The sequence below is a fragment of the Leptinotarsa decemlineata genome, unplaced genomic scaffold (genome assembly GCF_025532065.1).
Source record: "Leptinotarsa decemlineata unplaced genomic scaffold, Ldec_3_MD MMD2_tig00000251_RagTag_RagTag, whole genome shotgun sequence".
Classification (NCBI taxonomy): domain Eukaryota; kingdom Metazoa; phylum Arthropoda; class Insecta; order Coleoptera; family Chrysomelidae; genus Leptinotarsa; species Leptinotarsa decemlineata.
Window position 1 is genome coordinate 6,061,660 of NW_027412547.1, and position 19,168 is coordinate 6,080,827.

Genomic DNA, 19,168 nt, shown 5'->3' on the forward strand with positions numbered 1-19,168 from the left:
CAAGTGTAAAAATGTAAAATTGAAATATAAAAGAATAAGATTATTTACACACAGATATCCACAAAAAACTCAATCAGCGAAATACTCTTGTAATGTATAATAAGATTTAACCAATAAGAAATCTTTCAGTGATTTTTTTAATTCGATAGTATTACAGGCCTTCATTAGATTAGGGAGTTTATTATATATTTTTACCCCAGCATAAGTTGGCGATTTTTCAAATGCGGATGTTCTGTGAGTCATTGTTATTAAATTGAATTAAAAACGGATATCAGGAATTTCCACCCCCCAGGAGGAAAAACAGGTGTTCAAAGATTGTATTGATTTTCGTCAGTTTTGAAGTTGGAAACCTGAAGTTTTGGGTTAATAAAAATATATTGTAACTATTTGTTTAAACTGGTTTGTCACGAAACTCAATGTGACAAACCAAATTCTACGCAGGTGAAGCTGCGGGCAACAGATACTTATTTATATTTTTACTTCAAAAAAACAGTAACTGAAAAAATATGCCAACTGCACTGTGTAATGAAAAGCTTCAAGAAATTTGCAAAGTATACTGTAACAATTTTCAATTGAAGGTGATTCATTAGCAACGTCGCACTTGAAGTGACCAACGGATAATCCTCTTACCAACTCTGCAGAGGTGTACCAAAATAATATTTTTATTTATTTAAACACATAGGTAATTACGTAAAAATTGTTATAGTAGGTGGCGCTACCTGGTGTCAATGGTAAAACTGATTAAATTTTCTTATTATGCCTAGTACAGTATTTCAAAAAAGAACAGAAAAATTCACAAAATAATTATTATCTTTCTTCTATAGAGAAAGAGAACTACAAAGCAAATAAATAATTACCTATGTTATGCTTATGAAGTTTCAGAATCCATTGATTCGTCCGAAGAGAAATCCCCAGTCACACTTAAATCTATCATTATTTGATCGAAAACAATGTCTACCATCCCGTCCAATTTCCACATTTTCTCTTCTTCCTTGATCACATGGGCTACAGCATTAGCCCAATCTTCTTTCCGTATCCGTTCCATTGCGAGTTCTAATAAACGTTGGACATCAAAAATTATATATCACGTTTTCTCGAACTACGTAACTCTCAATTTGAGCCCAGAATAATTCTATCGGGTTTAACTCGCAATGATAAGGAGGAAGTCTCAAAATGTTGATGCCTTCAGCACGAGCTATTGTATCCACCACATGCTGGCGATATCTATCACGATGCTGTTTAATGACACTCATAAGCTCGACCTTAACCATGTCCTCGGAAAATGGAATTCCTTTTTGTCCTAACCAACTCTGCATGTCTGCTTTTCTGGTGGTCATAGTTGGCAGCTGTTCTACTGATCGGCTGTGATAAGAAGCGTTATCCATTACTATTACCGAATTTGGCTCGACTCGTGTAAGAAGAGATTCAAACCATCCTTCAAAGCGTTGGGCGTCCATGTCTTTGTGATAATCCCCCGTTCTTTTGGATAAAAAAATTAATGCCCTATCGTCTAAAAAGCCACTCTCGCTACCTATATGGGCGACAATTAGTCGTTGCCCTTTACCCTTGTTGATAAACCGTCCACAAATGCTTGACGATAACTAGTTACAGTAGTATCTTGCCAGATCTTAGGTACTGTGTGACCAGCATTCACCCACGTTTCGTCCAGATAATAAATCTTTTTGTGAGCAGAACGCATTTCTCTAATAGAGCGAAGATATCTCCGTCGCCATGAGACTATATCTTTTCTTTTTATTAAGACAGACTTACGGGATCGTTTGGCATCTATACATTTTAAATCTTCTTTTATTATTTTCTTCAACTTATCTTTGCTCATTTTTGGAATGAGATTATTATCCATTACCTTTGTCCTAATGGATTCGAGGGTTGGCGCTTTATTCTCAAAAAAGAAAGAATGAATGGTCTAGCGCACAACATTTTTCTGGTACTCGTCCAATTCAATTTTTTTTCTACCACGACAATGTAATTTTGGAGCTTGCACAATCCCAGTCACCTTTTTTTCACATACAATGCGTTCAATTGTCGACACGGATATTCCCGTTAAAAATGAACACTGGGCTACAGCTTCCACTGTACGGAGTGTATTTTTTAAATTTTCGTACACTCTACAGACAATCTGTTTTTCTTCTAACGACATAAACTACCGCTTTCTTTGTACATTACTTGGACCTGCTACGGCATCTATCTTAATACTATAAAAATAATAAAATTCAATCATATTATTCAGCTACTTGTCAGTTGTTTACTTGATGTATTTTGAAAAACACTTTAATGTGAAATTTTCACTAGAACAGATTAACGAATCCGCAACACGTGTTTCGCTGTACATTAGCTTTCTCAAGCGTTTTCTCTAACAAACTGAATTCTACATACATTGTGATTTATATATACTTTTTGAAATATTACTATCTACGCAGAAACTAATTATATTCTAGGAACTAATTAATGACAGTTATACCTAAGTTTAACGAACATTTATACCTGAGTTTAATGACTAGGTCAACTAATTATCTCACATAAAGTGTGAATGTGATGAAAATCTATGATAATGTATTTTGAAAAACAAATTTCGGCCAACTTTATCTTATATTTTGAAGTTAATAAATATAACAGTCTATTTAATAAATATAATAAAATATATTTAATAAATACAAAACAGAGTCACCTTCACAAGAAACAGAACACACTACGCCTATGCAGATAAGGACGCTTGATAATTTTAAGTACGCAAATATAATAGATCTGCGAAGTGTTGATCAGTTTACCGATGTTCCAAAGTATTCAACGAACTATTCGCTCGTACACCCTATCGATATGCAGAAGCTATCTTGTTACGGGGGGCAAATTTTATGGAATCATCTTACTTTTCAACTATTTACAATAGCGATGCATAGACAATAAAAATGACCCCGGTAAGAATTTAGTTCTAATATTTAACATTGTTGCCGTTAGCTTTCAGTGCAATTTGTATATGAGTTACCTTCAATTGAAAATTGTTATAGTATAACACAACCGTCAACGACATTGGCCATCACGCGTCTGCCAGCGTTTGGGGTTCGGGTCGCGTTCTCGGCGATGGCGCTTCATTGCTTATACCGTCAATTTACCACCGCGCATCGTCTCCCGTCATCTTTAAGTAGACTCGACGCGTTATGGCTTACTTCGTTGTGTCAAGTTAATCTTATCGTGATAACTTTTAAAAGATTCATTCAAATTACTCAGTGTAAAAGACAAAGTTTATTTGTATTGAATACTTGAAATGAGAATTTAAGAGATATTCTTAAAAGTGCATTGTAAAGAAAGTATCCAATTTTGCTATTAGTGGCTACCACATAAGAGGTAGATTTATGTCATCGCGGACTTTCATTTAGAACTATAAAAGATAAACAGTCTTACGGTACATTATTCCATGTAACTCGAACGGTATTAGCAGAGCACTTGCTCTAAGGGAGCAAGGATTTTTCCGACTTACTTAATACTTATCGTTATATTATTATGAACAAAATTACACAAAGCCTTTATAAATTGTAGCCTATATGTTATTCTGATGTATAAGCTGTATTTATGTTAAGTTTCATCTAAATCCGTTCAGTCGTTTAGGCGTGAAAGAGTCACAAACATACATCCTCACTAACTTTCACATTTATAATATTAGTATAGATTATTTTGAATGATGCAACAAATTTTCCTTTATTTTCAGTATTTTAATATTAATATAAGTCACAAAAAGGATTTGAAGCTTTATAACTTCTATTTAATTAAATGCGAGCGCTTTCGACAGCTGGTCGTGCTATCATCATCTAGGCTCTACTCAAACTGCAGTTTGACAGCACGACCAGCTGTCGAAAGCACTCGCATATAATTAAATAGAAGTTATAAAGCTTCAAATCCTTTTTGTGACTTATAATTATATTAAAATAGTATAGATTAGTATAAATATCAATTGTCAAAATATCAAAATATCAAAATTAGCCATTCTCAAGCCTTGTTTATTGGTGTTTTCAAAGCAGTAGTGAATTAAAATTATTATCATTTACACAGTTTAATATAGTTTTGACTTTGATCAATTCTCAATTGTTTTTCTATTTTGAAGTCGCCTGACTTTTCACATGTTCTAAGTACCCGAGAACCATTGCAAAATCATGGACTTTCTGAGGTTTCTCCCATCTTATCATAACATCCATTTCAACAATCTTGTTTGCTGTCCTAGAATACTGGAAAAATATACTCGGAAAAGGATCGCCCGAAAAGAAAAGTTAAGTTCTGCTTCAACAATACAGAGATTGGCTCAGAACAATTACACTCACTAGACACTGTCTATTGACAGGACACCTGAAGAAAATAGGGCTGTACAAGGGAGACCTTAACTACAAGAAATACAGGAAAGTGATAGAGACAGTTATGCGAATGTGAGGCACTGGAGCAAACAACTTATGGAAAACCCAAATTATGTCAAGAAGAATATGACATACACTCATCAAGTGGCCTGTACAAACTAGTACAGGGCACAATTGTTGAAATGGATGTCATGAAAAAAATGTGGGAAAAAGGCTCATAAGGCTGCAGTGTTTTCCAGATACTTGGTAGAAGTAGACCAGTCAGATGGCTCCCAAGTAGTAGAAAAAATCCCAGTTCCCATTCCATTTTTTGCCAAGCATGTTCTCGAAATGGCTGTTTATCATCCACTCTCCATGGTTTGGGGCAAGTTTTGTCGAAAGTGTACTTCGATGTCATGAGGTCCGCAAATAGGTTTATCGTTAGTCCTGCTAGTATAAGAGAGCCCAAGCGGGGATTTCGGGATTTACTAAAGCACGACAGGTTAATATCAGGGGATACCTTGTACCCGGTTAATTACCTCCATCAAATATGAGCCCCATATATAAGGCCGCCTGTGAAGGATAAAGGATCAGATTAGTAAAAAAAAATTGATCATCAGAAATTCTCGAGCGCGTCAGATTAAGGTAGGGTGAGTTAATTACCTGCTGAAAAGTGTATATTCCAGTGATCTGACACTTTGAAAGTGACGTAAAGAAAGGGGAGGGCAGCAAAGTTGTAAAAAAATAACGTCAATTCGACATTCTCGAGCGTAGCTGATTTTTTTTTATTTTGAAGGAAACAATTCAAGGATAACGAAAAATATATAATTTGATGATTTCCGCAAGCCGAAATAACAAAAATTCGTCGATAAAGTTTAATGCGTGCAGCTGTGTGATACCTATATTTCTATCTCCGAGTTTCTATTCCTCTTTCACTTTTTCTCTATCTATTACTCTCTCACTCCGTCCCCACTCTGAATTCTGTTGCCATGACGCCATTACAGCTGATCACAGAGACTCGTTCGTGATGAAGATGATGATTAATTAATCAATTAATTGATGGATGTAGCCGTTACTACGTGGTAGGAAATCATAATGAAAAAAATTGAAATTAAACTTTCTGTTTTTTACCACTTTTATTCGTTACTAACGTTACTGCAGTTTCTTCTTCTAGGGACATAAAAAACATAGAAAGTTTCATTTCTCCTTTCTTCATTAATTAATCAATTGATTATAAAAAATTTATTTTTTTTGAGCATTTAAAAAAAATTATTTCCTTATAAATACAAGTATTCTACTCAAAAAACATACACATATTTATTTACATGCTATTTCCCGAGCTTTTCAATTAATTGAGTTCAATGAATTAAAAAAAAATATTGTTTTTGTCAGATTAAGCGAAGCCCTCTAGATAATCGTCAGATTATGAGACAGCACGTCTAAAACATAAAGATGAACCATATATATCCTTATCTGATGCGCTTGAGTATTTCAAAATAGCGAATTTTTTTGCACATTATAATAATGGCCGCGAGGTTGCGTCAGATCGAAATCGTCAGATTATTGAATGAAAGCTTTTTTTGTTGCACTTAACACCACCTTAGAAAATATGACGCGCTCGATTATTTTTTTTTCTTTTCACTTTTAACTCTTACATACAACCACCCATACCATGCAAACGATCAGATTACCATACCAACATTATTAAAAATACGTAGGACATTGATGCTATCAATATCTGACGCGCTCGAGTGTGTCCATGCAACAGTATTTTTTACATATTTAAAAATCTATAGCCGCTTCCCCCACCGATGAAAAGGTATATATCATATAACATTTTTTTCTTCTTATCATCTAAGCTTTGCAACCTTCGTCTCAATGACGAGTAAGTCCCCATTTTGCATCGTGGGCTCCCCTACTACTACATTTCCCAAAATTGCAATTTTGCTGTTAGAGCTCGGTAAATTAGCCAGTCTCTTAGCTTGCACTGCACTGTTATTGCAAGATATAAGTACGAGGGGGCAGCTTCAAGAGTATTCTAATGATGTTGATGCTCAATTTTAGTCCACTCTGTATCACCTTCGTCATTCTATCGACCCACGACCGCACGACGGGCGTCGCGAAGTACAAAACGATCCTGCAACCTGTAATCCTGCTGAAAATTTCGCGTCGCGCGTAACGTAATCTCGCGCCGCCCAGAGTTCGATTCTGCGCTGAAAAAAGCTCGTCGTATGCCTCGCAAGCTCAAGCTTGCGTCTTTAGTCTCTAAAGTAAATTTCACCTAATCGGATCTTGCGAATGCGAATAAGTGGTGGTAGCGCGAGGGTTTTTGGTTTCGGAGGCTTTCTGTCATCTGCAGGTGGTGTCATCTGGCTGTAATTGATGGTGAGTATTCAATTGTTTCGTGTAATTACAAAGGAACATTGTAATAGTAGGGTGTTCCATTTTTGGGACATATTTTCTTTTCTTTCCTGCCTGATAATTTGATACTGATACAGAAAAAAAATCCTTTTGGAAAAAAACGATTGAATCAGAAGCCTCGCTCTCCAAAAATTTGATTTTAATTTATATAATAATATTAAGGGGTATTTTAAGAGAAAATTTTTTTTGGAAAGAAGCTTTTTTGCTTCCACTTCTCCATTTCGATGTTTCGCTATTATTTAATTAAATGCGTGTAAAACTTCCGTATACTATTCGATTTGCCATAACACTGTTCCTATAATCTTAAGCTGTACAACTCATAGTTTTCAAGTTAGAGAATTACATACAAATTTTAATAAAAATAGACAATTAATCCCTAATAATATTAGATTTTAAGGTCTTACCTAGAAATTTATCCATTTGTCATCATGATATTCCTTCAGGCTATATTAAGCTTTCATGAGCAATATATTTTTGACCGACTCCCTGAAAGGTCCCTGCTCTATTATACCCCTCACTACCCGTGGAAAATAGTTGAATTTTTTTCCTTCATACATATTAGAGTGTTTTGTTAGAGTCAATCTGGGTATTGGCAGTTGAATATTATTACTAATGTTTTATCTTGTGTTGTGAATTCTATGTGCGTCAGGAAAATCTTCTTTTATGAATCAGGCAAACAACTTCGACATTGAGGATGCTGAATAGAGTGAGGATACAGCTAACCATATAGTTTGCCCTAGATAAAAACCGCAAAGATCTCTTTGGCAATACGAAGACCTGATTCAATAGTCGTTTACTACAAAATCCCCAAAAGGCAATGCCATACCTTAGATGAGACACTACTAGGGCAAAGTAAGTCGATCTAGCAGTGAATATATCAAGTTCATTGGAGACGATTCTGAGAACAAATGATCCTGAAGCCAATTCTGTGCATAAAGATGTGATATGTTCCTTAAAATTCTACCTATTGTCAATATGCAGACCAAGAAATCTAGTGCAAACAGTTTCTTCTATCTTCCTACCATCTAATAGTTGTCATAGCTAAATTTGAAGCTTACAATTTTGGTCGTGCCTACGTTGAAGGGGAATAAATTACAACCACGCCACCGTTTGACTTTTTCTAAATCTGTTTAAAAAAAATCTGTTTAAAATCTGTTTTTCCGTTATAATCAGCTGTCGCCCTTATACGAACGACAACTCTCAGAAGTTGAGAAAGTTGTGCGAGCTAAGGACTAACGAGGTCTTACCTTTTAACGTGTGATTACTAACACGTGATGATATCATACTGATATCATTTGTTTCAAGTAGTTGGTATTTCTTTTTCATGCCAAAACAATATGGTATCATCGACAAAAATTGTGAATGATCCTTCAATATCGATTGTAGCAAGATATTTGATGTATAATAGGAATAAAATGGACACTAGAACAGATCCCATTATATGACTTTCGTCAGCTGGGATCTGCCTTTTAGGTAAGATTTGAACAATTCAAGAGACGTCCCTCATATGCCATAACAGTACAGTTTTTTTTGAAGTATATCATGATTGACGCAATCGAAAGTTTTCGAAAAATCGTAGAAAACTGCCGAAATTGCGATTTAAATTTTTGCATATTTTGGTATGGGGTTTTTCGCAGTTACATAAATATATTAGATAAGATGTAAATGTTTATTCATTTGCAAGAAAACATTTATACGATTTTGCATAAAATTTTTTTAAAATTTTACTTTAATGGGTCAATATTCCAACTGAATTTTCGGAACTACATCGTGATCAGTGAAAATCTAAGGAAAATACCTATTTAGAGAGTTTTGAAAGCTTACATGACGTTAATGACACTGCAGAAAAAATAGTTCAATTAATAAAAGGTACCTAAAAGGTAAAACCTCGTTAGTCCTAAGCTCGCACAAGTTTCTCAACTTCTGAGAGTTGTCGCTCGTATGGGGGTGACAGCTGATTAACGGACAAACATATTTCAAACAGATTTTAAACAGATTCAACCGGACAAGAAAATAAATATTTCGAAATAAAAATACAATAGGTAAAAGAAAACAAATAAAAAACATACCTATACAGTAGGTTCTATACAGGGAGTTCTGGTAGATGCCTGCTGGAAAACAACTATTTCTGCGGCTAATGCCACGTTGGATATTTGATTATATCTGTCGGATTTAATTCCTGCACTGATGAGAGGCAATACCTTGAAACTGATCTGTAGGTGATCTATTTGATTTATTTCAACGTGGTCCTGCTGCCGAATGAACGAGAAACATCTGTAAGACTAACCTCTGTGAGATTACTTGCATACATGTCTGTCGGATGTAATTCAATATCCAATGTGGTATTAGCCGAGGAAGTAGTTGTTTTCCGGCAGAACCCACTGTGTTGGTATGTCGAGAGAGATGAATATTTCGAAATTTCATTTCGAAATATTTGTTTTTCTGTATGTATCTCTCCTCGATACAGTTTTGAGACGAAAGATAATACATAAGATAAATATGTTGAAAATTATTATGATTTAGATGTCTGGATGTCGTTTAGCTCTGCCTAGGAATTTTTTTGTAGCGAATTTCATGATATACAACAGCTGTACGCTCTTTTTTTAAACACAATTTTTCGAAAAAATCGAGTTGAAACCCCAAAAACATCTTTCTGGGCTATCTAAACAGAAATTGAATTTCTGGGTGAGCAGGGTGTCTAATTCGCTTAATTTTTGTTTTCTACGGAAGGATTCTTTTTCATTCCACATAGTATTAGATTCTCAAGTAGAAAATTTTACTTTTCGAAAAATCAATATAATGAATCTAATATGAACATTAACATTCTGGAGAACAGTGTAAATAAAATTAAATATACGAATATACTTAGTGAATTCGGACACACTTCGATGATTAACAATCATACAAGAGATAAAACATGTTTAGATCAGATCTTTCTCAAAACAAAAAACTATCAGAGGGTAGATATGTCTATTCCATTAATACTTAAATCTGCAATCACTGATCATGATACTGTCATTCTACAAATTATATTGGAAAAATTGAAAAATCAACTTCAAAATAATTATAAAGAGTACACGAACTATAAAAAATTAAACAAAAGTATGCAAGAAATCTCATGACCTCGTCTATTCACAAGAAGATCCAAATGCCGCAACGAATGCCTTCATTGATGAAATTGAATTAGCAATGGAATATTGCACTAAAAAAGATAGTTAGGCGTAAAAACATGCCTTTTGCACCGTGGCTCACAAATAGTATGCTGAGGATGATAAATAAGAAGAATGAAATGTATAAAGAAATAAAGACTCATCCTGAAAATAAAACCCTAAAAAACGAATATAAATTATACAAAAATCAACTCACAAACAAACTGAAAAAATGTAAAAAAAACTTTTACAAGCAGCAACTAAAAAAAATAAATCAAACACAAAGTACTTGTGGGACATGGTACGGAAACTCTGTGGAAGGAAACAACAACACAAAATCATTGAAACTAGCTCAAATGATAATGGGGAACTCTTAACAAACGATGAGAAGAAAGCAGCCGAATTCAATAGTAAGTTTTTTAGTTTTGGGAAAATTCTTGCTAACAAAATTGAAAGAGATTCTCACTTTGTGAGCACATCAAAGATCCTGCCAATTAATATGCTGCTATCTCCTACGAACGCTAATGAAATATATAATCTAATACATGAACTAAAAAACAAATCTCCTGGAATTGACAACATAAGAGCAGAACTTTTGAAAGAAATATCATACCACATCTCAACCCCACTATCAAATATAATCAATAAGAGTATTGAAAAGGGATTATGGCCTGATTCCCATAAAAGATCTGTTGTAGTGCCAGTTTTTAAAAATGGTGATACAACATCCGTCGGTAATTATAGACCAATTTCTCTCATTAGCCACTTGGCAAAAATTTTCGAAAAACTTCTTTAAAACAGAATAACTTCATTCATAAATAAATTCAAATTGTTGTCTGATAAACAATTTGGATTTAGGGAAAAAAACCTCCACTATAGATGCCATAATCAAATTAACAAACAAAATTCATACATCTCTAGACACAGGAAGACCTTGTCTGTGCCTTTTTATTGATTTGAGTAAGGCTTTTGATACTGTGAGCCACCCGTTACTAATACAAACGTTAGAAGACATAGGTATAAGAGGGATGGTTTTGAACTCATTCAGAAGCTATTTGAGTTCAAGAAAGAAAATTGTTAAAGTGGGCGATAAAACAAGTCGAAAATTAGACATTGGAAATGGAGTAACACAAGGAACAGTCTTAGGACCGACACTGTTCAATCTATACTTCAATGACTTATTCAACTTGAAAATAACTGGAGAGATAATAGGTTTTGAAGACGACACTGCTGTTTTTTATGAAGCTGATACTTGGCATAATCTAAGGAATAGACTAGAAAAAGTTGATAAAAGACTGGTTTGATCACAAACTCCTTACCATTAACCTCGAAAAAACCAAATTTCTACCCTTCAGTTGTAATTATGCTAGTAAAATAAATATGCAGGAAATTAACATAAACGGTAAGATTCATGGTATCCAGTCAGTGGGAGAAATGAAATATTTAGGCGTTTACCTAGATCGGCGTCTAAGATGGGATAGACATATTAACTACGTGATAAAAAAATTACCTTCAAACATATGAAAAAATACCTACCTTTAGAAAATTTGAAAACCTTGTACCTTGCACTTGTAGAGAGTCATCTCAGATATGGAATACAGGTATGGGGTGCCGCTGCACGATCACACATCAATCCACTTGAAATCCTACAAAAAAGGTTCCTAAAAATAATCATGACAAAACCACGTATATATTCTATAGAAGACGTGTATAGTACATCACAGATGATGGATATTCGTCAGCTTTTCTTTTTGAATGCGTGTATAACATATCACTTCAGTATTGATAAAGCACCCCATCCAAGTCATCAGTACACGACTAGGGAACGTCAATTATTTACTTACCCACTATTAAAAAAACGATATCACAGAGAAGGTACTCCTATATTGGCAGTAAAATGTATAACTCTATCCCTAGAAGCATTAAATCTATACGCAACAAAAATACAGTTAAATCGCATTCAAAAAAGTTTTTACGGCAGACTCCCAGATCAATTGTCATTACCATGATAAAATCCAATGGTTGAATGAACACAAAAATTCTATAGTGTATTCAGTGTATTGTATTTATTATATTAAGCTGTATGTCATTGTGTTTCATTGTATCGTTTTATATCATGTATTTGTTGTAGTGCTAAATTGGTTTTATTGTAGTATTACTAAGTATATCTGTTTTTGCTACATTCTTTACATTTTACATATTCATATTACATCTTACATTTCACATCTCACATTTGACATTCTTTATTTTACATTTTACACGATACATTTTTACATTTTCTCAATTTTTTGCACTGTATTCCTTATGCATTCCCTATATATGTATACCTATGTGTATATGTGTGTATATGTGTATAAATGTATGGGTGTATTTGTGTATGTGTGTATAATTTCACCACATTTTATTATACTTTTTTACTATTTCATTATACTTATTTTTATTTTATCATTATTATTATATTTTCCTCATCGTTATTTTACCTGTATTGTGTATATGAGAAACAAGTGCTTGCACTTATCTCCACAGTATTTTATTCAGAACTGTAACCTTTAAATCAAAATTATTTTCCTTTACTCTGAATAAAGTTATTATTATTAATAACCTACAAGTTATCCTATCTTCAGGAAGTTCTGAGATGTTATCAATGAAATGTCTTGAAAGATTAATTCGCCGACATTTCAGCTCATCAAGTTTGAGGAACGATTTCATTTGAGTTAGCTTAAGATCTAAAATGTCATTACGGTCATAGCAGTCAAAAAACCGAATGAATGTCATTACGTACTGTCAACGATGATATGAGTAGATTTAACTCATTTGTGACACTTAGTCGTTATTTTATAAATAAATTGTGTGCTTGAAATGTCATTGAGATTGGTGCTGATGAGACAACAAGGCAAGTATCTCAATCCGAAACATCGATGTCTGCCACTGAGGATGACAGTGTTCTATGAAAGTGAAGTTTTACCTATTTCATAAACTATATCATGTAGCCATCCTGTGAATGATATCTGATTCAATTTCATAACGAATGTTTGTATACAGTGAGTTTGAAAAAGTTTGCACCATATGGAAAACTTTTTTATTACCCATTTTTCAGAAAATTTTATTTTTGATAAAAATTGGTGCATTGCGGGAAACTTGGATTTGAGCTCTCAAAATTCTAAATTTACGAATTGTGTAGGTACATGGGAGAACAAAAAATAAAAATTCTGATCAAGAGTGAACTACCCTTATTTTTGAAATTTTCATAAAAGTTTATTTAGAAAAGTTGTTTGAATTTGAAAACAATATTCAGATTTGAAATCACATACACCTTCGTAACAAAAAAAAACATTTCTAGCCTCATAAAGAGTACTAGTATCTCATATACACTTTAGACGCCTCATTTTACTCTGTATGTATGTCCATAATAACTATCAATATGATTTAATGACAAGAAATAATTGACTAAATTAATAAATGCTAAATAATCAAGTAATACAAATCTGTAAGTTTACGATCACTTTAATCATAGTGTTATCTCAAAGGGTAGTCCTAATTTACATATGTATCAAACATAAATAAAAACCAAATTACTGTGATATCATTATTAAATTTAGTCAATTATTTCTCTAAATTGATAGTCATTATGGACATACATACAAAGTGAAATATCAATTTTGCAGCAAAAATCTAGTAAAAATTTAAATCATTTTCAACAAACATCGATATACTAGTTCGAATGATGAATCGGACTAAATTTCGCATCGAAATATTATTATAGTAATATGAGGGAGGCGCCTAAGGTGTAAATGAGATACTAGTACTCTTTATGAGGCTAGAACTACAAACAATTTTTTTTGTTTTGGATATGGATATTGTACATTGATATTGTTTTCAAATTTAAACAACTTTTCTAAATAAACTTTTTTAATAATGTCAGAAATAAGGGTATTAGGTTACTCCTGATCGAAATTCCTGTTTTTTATTTTCCCCTGTACACCGTTTCGAAATTTAGAATTTTTACAACTTAAATTAAAGTTTCCGTAATGCGCCAATTATTATCAGGAATAAAATTATCTGACAAATAGATAATAAAAAAGTTTCCATATGGTGCAAACTTTCTGAAACTCACTGTATAGTACAGACGTGTTTTTTTTTGTATACTTCAATGTTCACATGAAAGTAGTTTGTGACTGAAAGTTACTTCTTTGCATGATCTAAATATTTTTGTGAAGAGTTTATTCTGAAATAAATTGCTTCCATTCTTTCTTTGGAGGATTTACACATTTTTTTGTGTGAAGATGGAGGAGTAGAATGCCAGAATCATACTGTCCCAAAAATTGATTTCTAAAAATATACTCCTTTCAACATTGATATTCATCATCTCTTAACCAGTAATCTTAGTACTTATTTAAAGTATCTACTTGCAGGAAATTTTATTATTCTTCAAAATGAAAATTGTTCAGAGTGAATGTATTCATTTTCTTGACTCATTTTTTGTGGTAGCTTCAAAGGTGATGTGAACTGATTCATTCTTAGTTTTTATTATTCCGTTGTTCAACTAACACATAACTAACACAGAAATTTCAATTAGTCAGAACTATTAATTCTTTATTGAACAAGATATGGAAATCTACTTCTGTTTTCGACATTTTGAAAACAAAAACGGTTGATCAGAAACGAATGAGGGTATTAGTTAAATTAATATAATGCTATATTTTTATTCGTGTCCTTCATATTTACGTTTCGAAGACTTTTTGTATTTCAACTTCGAAGAGCTCCTTTCTTACCTGGATGTTCGATAGGTTTTATTTACAATACAATATAGACGATGAACCCCGCAAAAAATATTTGACAACTACTTTATAGAAATGTATTCCAGAACATTGAATCTTGCATTGAAAAACACATTCAAATCATTTGTTTAGATATTTTGATTTCCCTATATTCTAAAGTATTATAAAAAAATAATATATTCAAGTAGAAAGCAATTTTTTGTTGCATGTTTTTACAAAATATTACCTTAAAAAAAGAAAACCGTTTTTCAAGTTCCCTTTGCTAATTCTCAACAAACTATCGTAACACGAGGCAAGCTTTTCATAATTATTTCCAGATAACTGTATGTTATTACTTCGCAACAAATGACAATACTGAAATATTATTGTGAATATAATTCCTCACCTTATCAGAAAATTTTGTTTCAGGCTATTTATAGACTGATAATTTACATGAAATAACTCTTATCTTTTAGCTGTTTGTTTTCTGAAATAGAAAACTATTGTAGGGGTGACTTACAATAAGATTGCTGAAGTTTATATTCATATGATTTTTTTTTCATCAGAATATATGATTTGCAGGAAAGAGAAAAATATATTTGAGCCAAATTCGAATGAATTTTTTAATCTGTCAACAGTAAACACTCAGAATATAACTATTGGTTTGGATCCACTTCCTCAAAGAAAATCATGTAGTTCTATTAGATTAAAATAAATATCGAAATATTATCTTTAAGCAATTTTGCAAAAAACATGAGCAAAACTCTCTTCATAGAATACCACATCGTAGAAAAACAAAACAAAAAAGAAATAGTTATCATTTTGGATACTGAACACGAATCCTTAAATGAAACAGTTGTTTTCCAGGAAACATCAGGTACAATTCACATTTGAAAATTGACCAGATATCAGATTCGTGTTTAGAGGGCCTAAATAAAACATCGATATTTGTTTTTATTCTGCAGCGTGTCGCCCGATATACAGTATGTCTTACTTCTCATGGAAACAACCCCGTATATTCCGTAATAATTGAGGTAGAATGTTGAAACTCTTAGGACTGGTGAAAATGGGGTTGGCCAGAGTGATATACACTGTCCGCCACTCACGATGGGACAATCCATTTTTATTGTAAAACATACTAGGGGGCAAAAAAGGCTCAAAATTCCTTTTAATTCGTGATAAGAACTACCAACTTACTACGAATACACTTTTCCCCTGAAAAAATTTCAGTTCTGAAAAATCCAAAATTTGTCTTACTTCTCATAGAAACACCCCGTATCGTCCGTAATTATTGAAGTAGTCAATGAGAGAGGAAATGTTAATTTTGTCAGTGGAATAGAAACATGATATCAGTGAGGTTTTAGGATGGTTAATGATTATTCAGATTCTCATCCTCCCATTATTTTAAAAAAAACAAGGGTTTTTTGTGCCGAAAATTTTTATGTAGTTCAAAACTCTTTCAAAGTAGTACATTCAAAATCACATTTTCAATAAAAAAACAAAACAATCAATTTTATTGTTGACAATTTTACATTTTTGTGCCTTCTATCAAACTTTCCTCCAAGCGAAGACATTTTTCTAGGCGCCATCTATTATTTCCTCCAACTTTTTTCAGTTTTCTTGGTGTGATTTCTCAACACGCTCGTATATTTCTTGCACGGAGATCTTCCCTATTTGTTGGCCTATTCTTATGAACTTTATTTTTCAACGTTCCCCGTGTATAAAAATCCACTAGAGTTAGATCTGAAGATCATGGTGGCCATACTACGAGAGTGCTATTGGGTCTTATCCATTTAATAGGTGGGTTTATATTTTATATTATTATATATAATTGTGAATTATTGAGTCATCTAACTGAAAATCATGTTGTGTCTCGTATCTAAAGGTAGTTCTTCCAACACAATAGTCGTCCATTTAGAATAATTAATTTTCTGAGATATTTGGTCTCACCACACAATTTGGATTTTGTTCAGCCCAAAATTTTATGTTCTGAGAAGATACAACACCATTCGTGGTAAAGGTAGCCTCATCACTGTATAAGATATATTTCAAAAAATTCCTGTCATTGAGATAATTTCCCTGCATCCATAAACAATACTCCATACGGCGGATTTTCATACACTTCTCCACCTATCTTGATAATCTGAGAATATAGTGCTGTGACATTTTCTTCAGAGAGGCTCAAAACGGATGATTTTTCAGGGAGAAACTGTATTTGTAGTGAGTTGCTAGTCCTGATCACGAATCTGAAAAAATTTTGAGCCTCTTTTGCCCCTAGTATGTCGAGAGTGGTGGGCAGTGTATATCACTTTGGCCAACCCCATTCAGGTGGTAGGTGCATTTTGAGCATTTCCATCAGTTCTGAGAGTTTCATCATTCAACCTCTATTATTACGGAAGATACGGGGATGTTTCCATGAGTGAGACACACTGTATATATCGTTTACAAACAAATATCAATTCAATTCTATTCTGATTTACTCAAAAGCTTATCACACAAATTATGTTTACTTGGATTGTTTGAAACTTACCGAAACTTTGAATTCCGAAAGGTAATTATCTCAACTACATAAAAAGTCCTGGAACTAAAGGGCATTCTGATAATAATGAACGAGTGTTGGATTTTGTATAGTTTAGAAACCAAAATTTTCATTCTTTATGATCAATTTTATATATTTTCCGAAAATTCATTGTTTGAAATCCCCCCTCTCTCTATTTTGAGTATTTCGAGTATAAGCGAAATCTATTTCCTGCACTTCATTCATGAAAACTGAGTTGTAATGAAAATTATGTGATCGATATTAACCCGAAAAATGAATTAATCACATTGAGAAAAAATCAAAACCTAACATGGCTTTCCTGTTCCAATTCAGTTTTTGATTGTGTTCATAAACGGGTCATGAGATGTACTTATGTGTTATTTGTATGTTTGATAGTGACATTGATTCCTCTTCAATTGGTCGATGAAACATCTATCAATTTTGTAATTCAGTATTGAGAAATATTTTAATATTTTCACAAGAGTAATTGTATGTAATGAACGACTACACTGGACAATATTTACGATATAGACTCTAAATCTTGGTTTCAAAAATATATCCTAAAAGTAACTATTTTATTCATTACTAGTTGTCGCCCGCGGATTCGCCCGCGTAGAATTCGGTAATTGTAGTACTAATTAGTACTATGTTGCTGTATCGCTGCTGTTCCAATGTTTTGACAGAATCAGAATCAACGAAGTTAGGCGTGCGCAGCGTTATAGAACAGTGCTTTCAAAAAAGTGTTCTACAGCGTCATCTAATGGCGAGTTACAGAAAAATTGATAGCCTAAAAACCTTCTCTATGAAAAATTACTTATACATGTCAAGTTTCATCACAATCGGTTGAGCGATGTAGAATTTTATCACTTACCAACCAACCAACCAACCAACCAATCAACCAACCAACCAACCAACAAACATCCATTTTTATATATTAGATATCTCAAAGATAAAAATTCATTCACGAGTATTTATCTATTCCTGATCCTTAACACTGAAAGTTCAAAAAACGACATTATCATTTATCTACGGTAGTAAAATAACGTTAAAATTTCAGAACAAACTTGTATGCTGCGAAATCTTTGAAGCAGAAAATATCTATTTTGTATTATTTATCCAAAAGAATAAACAACTTTACATTCCTAAACAAACCCACGTTATTTTTTCGTCTTTCAGATGAGTAACGAGGTGAATAACTCATCACACACAAAGAATTATATTCGCAGCTCTTATCGGATGTTATTAGACATACTCTTATGTTTATTTATATTTTGTTTCCTGTGATAGGATGCTATCAAAATATGTTTGTTTCACCTCCCTGCCTTCACTATTGCAATGAAATATGCAACAGTTGGGAAACGAGAAAGAAAAGGCGGACGCGATATTTTCTTTCCAGCTAAGCCTGGCTGCGTCGGTATTGATCACATTTGACCCAGTTTCCAGGAATTTTGGCATCGAGTATTTCTCTAGTCCAAGGTCGGAGTTCGAGGAAATTCGTTAGGCTTCGTATGGATACAACATACTTTGTGCCGTTATAGGTAGTCCTAGCACAAGAGAACTCATGGTAATGTTATAATTTCATTTCAGTTTTCGTAAGCACCGTGTTTGACACTTATTTATAAACTCGTACAACGTGCAATTATAATGAAATTATAAATGAAACGAGTTATCAAGAAAACTTGAATCGGAATTTATTGTGGATGGAAAGCTTATGAGTCAAAAACATAGTTTTTTAACTTTTTTCCGTATCTTATAAAAAGGTGGAATATATGATGGAATTGGCCCATACATAACGTATTCAAAAACACTTTATTGTGAGATTTTCACTAAACAGTTATGCAAAAACACATCACGTGTTTCGCCATAGGATAGCTTCTTCAGGCGTGTCTATACTGTCCGGTATAAGGAAGGAGTTTTTTCTGTTTGTTGGAAGATTGCTCATGTTCAGCCGATTCCCAAAAAGGT

General features: G+C 33.1%; 1 protein-coding gene across 2 annotated transcripts in view; it reads left to right on the forward strand.

The window, feature by feature from the left end:
* The first annotated feature begins 6,540 nt into the window (after positions 1-6,540).
* Positions 6,541-19,168, forward strand: part of axed (BTB/POZ domain-containing protein axundead) — a 94,265-nt gene continuing 81,637 nt past the window's right edge. The window contains exon 1 of one of the 2 annotated variants that reach the window (XM_074173587.1): positions 6,541-6,722. The gene's annotated coding sequence lies outside the window, so the exon portion shown is untranslated. The remainder of the gene's footprint in view (positions 6,723-19,168) is intronic. The other variant, XM_074173585.1, reaches the window with a different exon arrangement.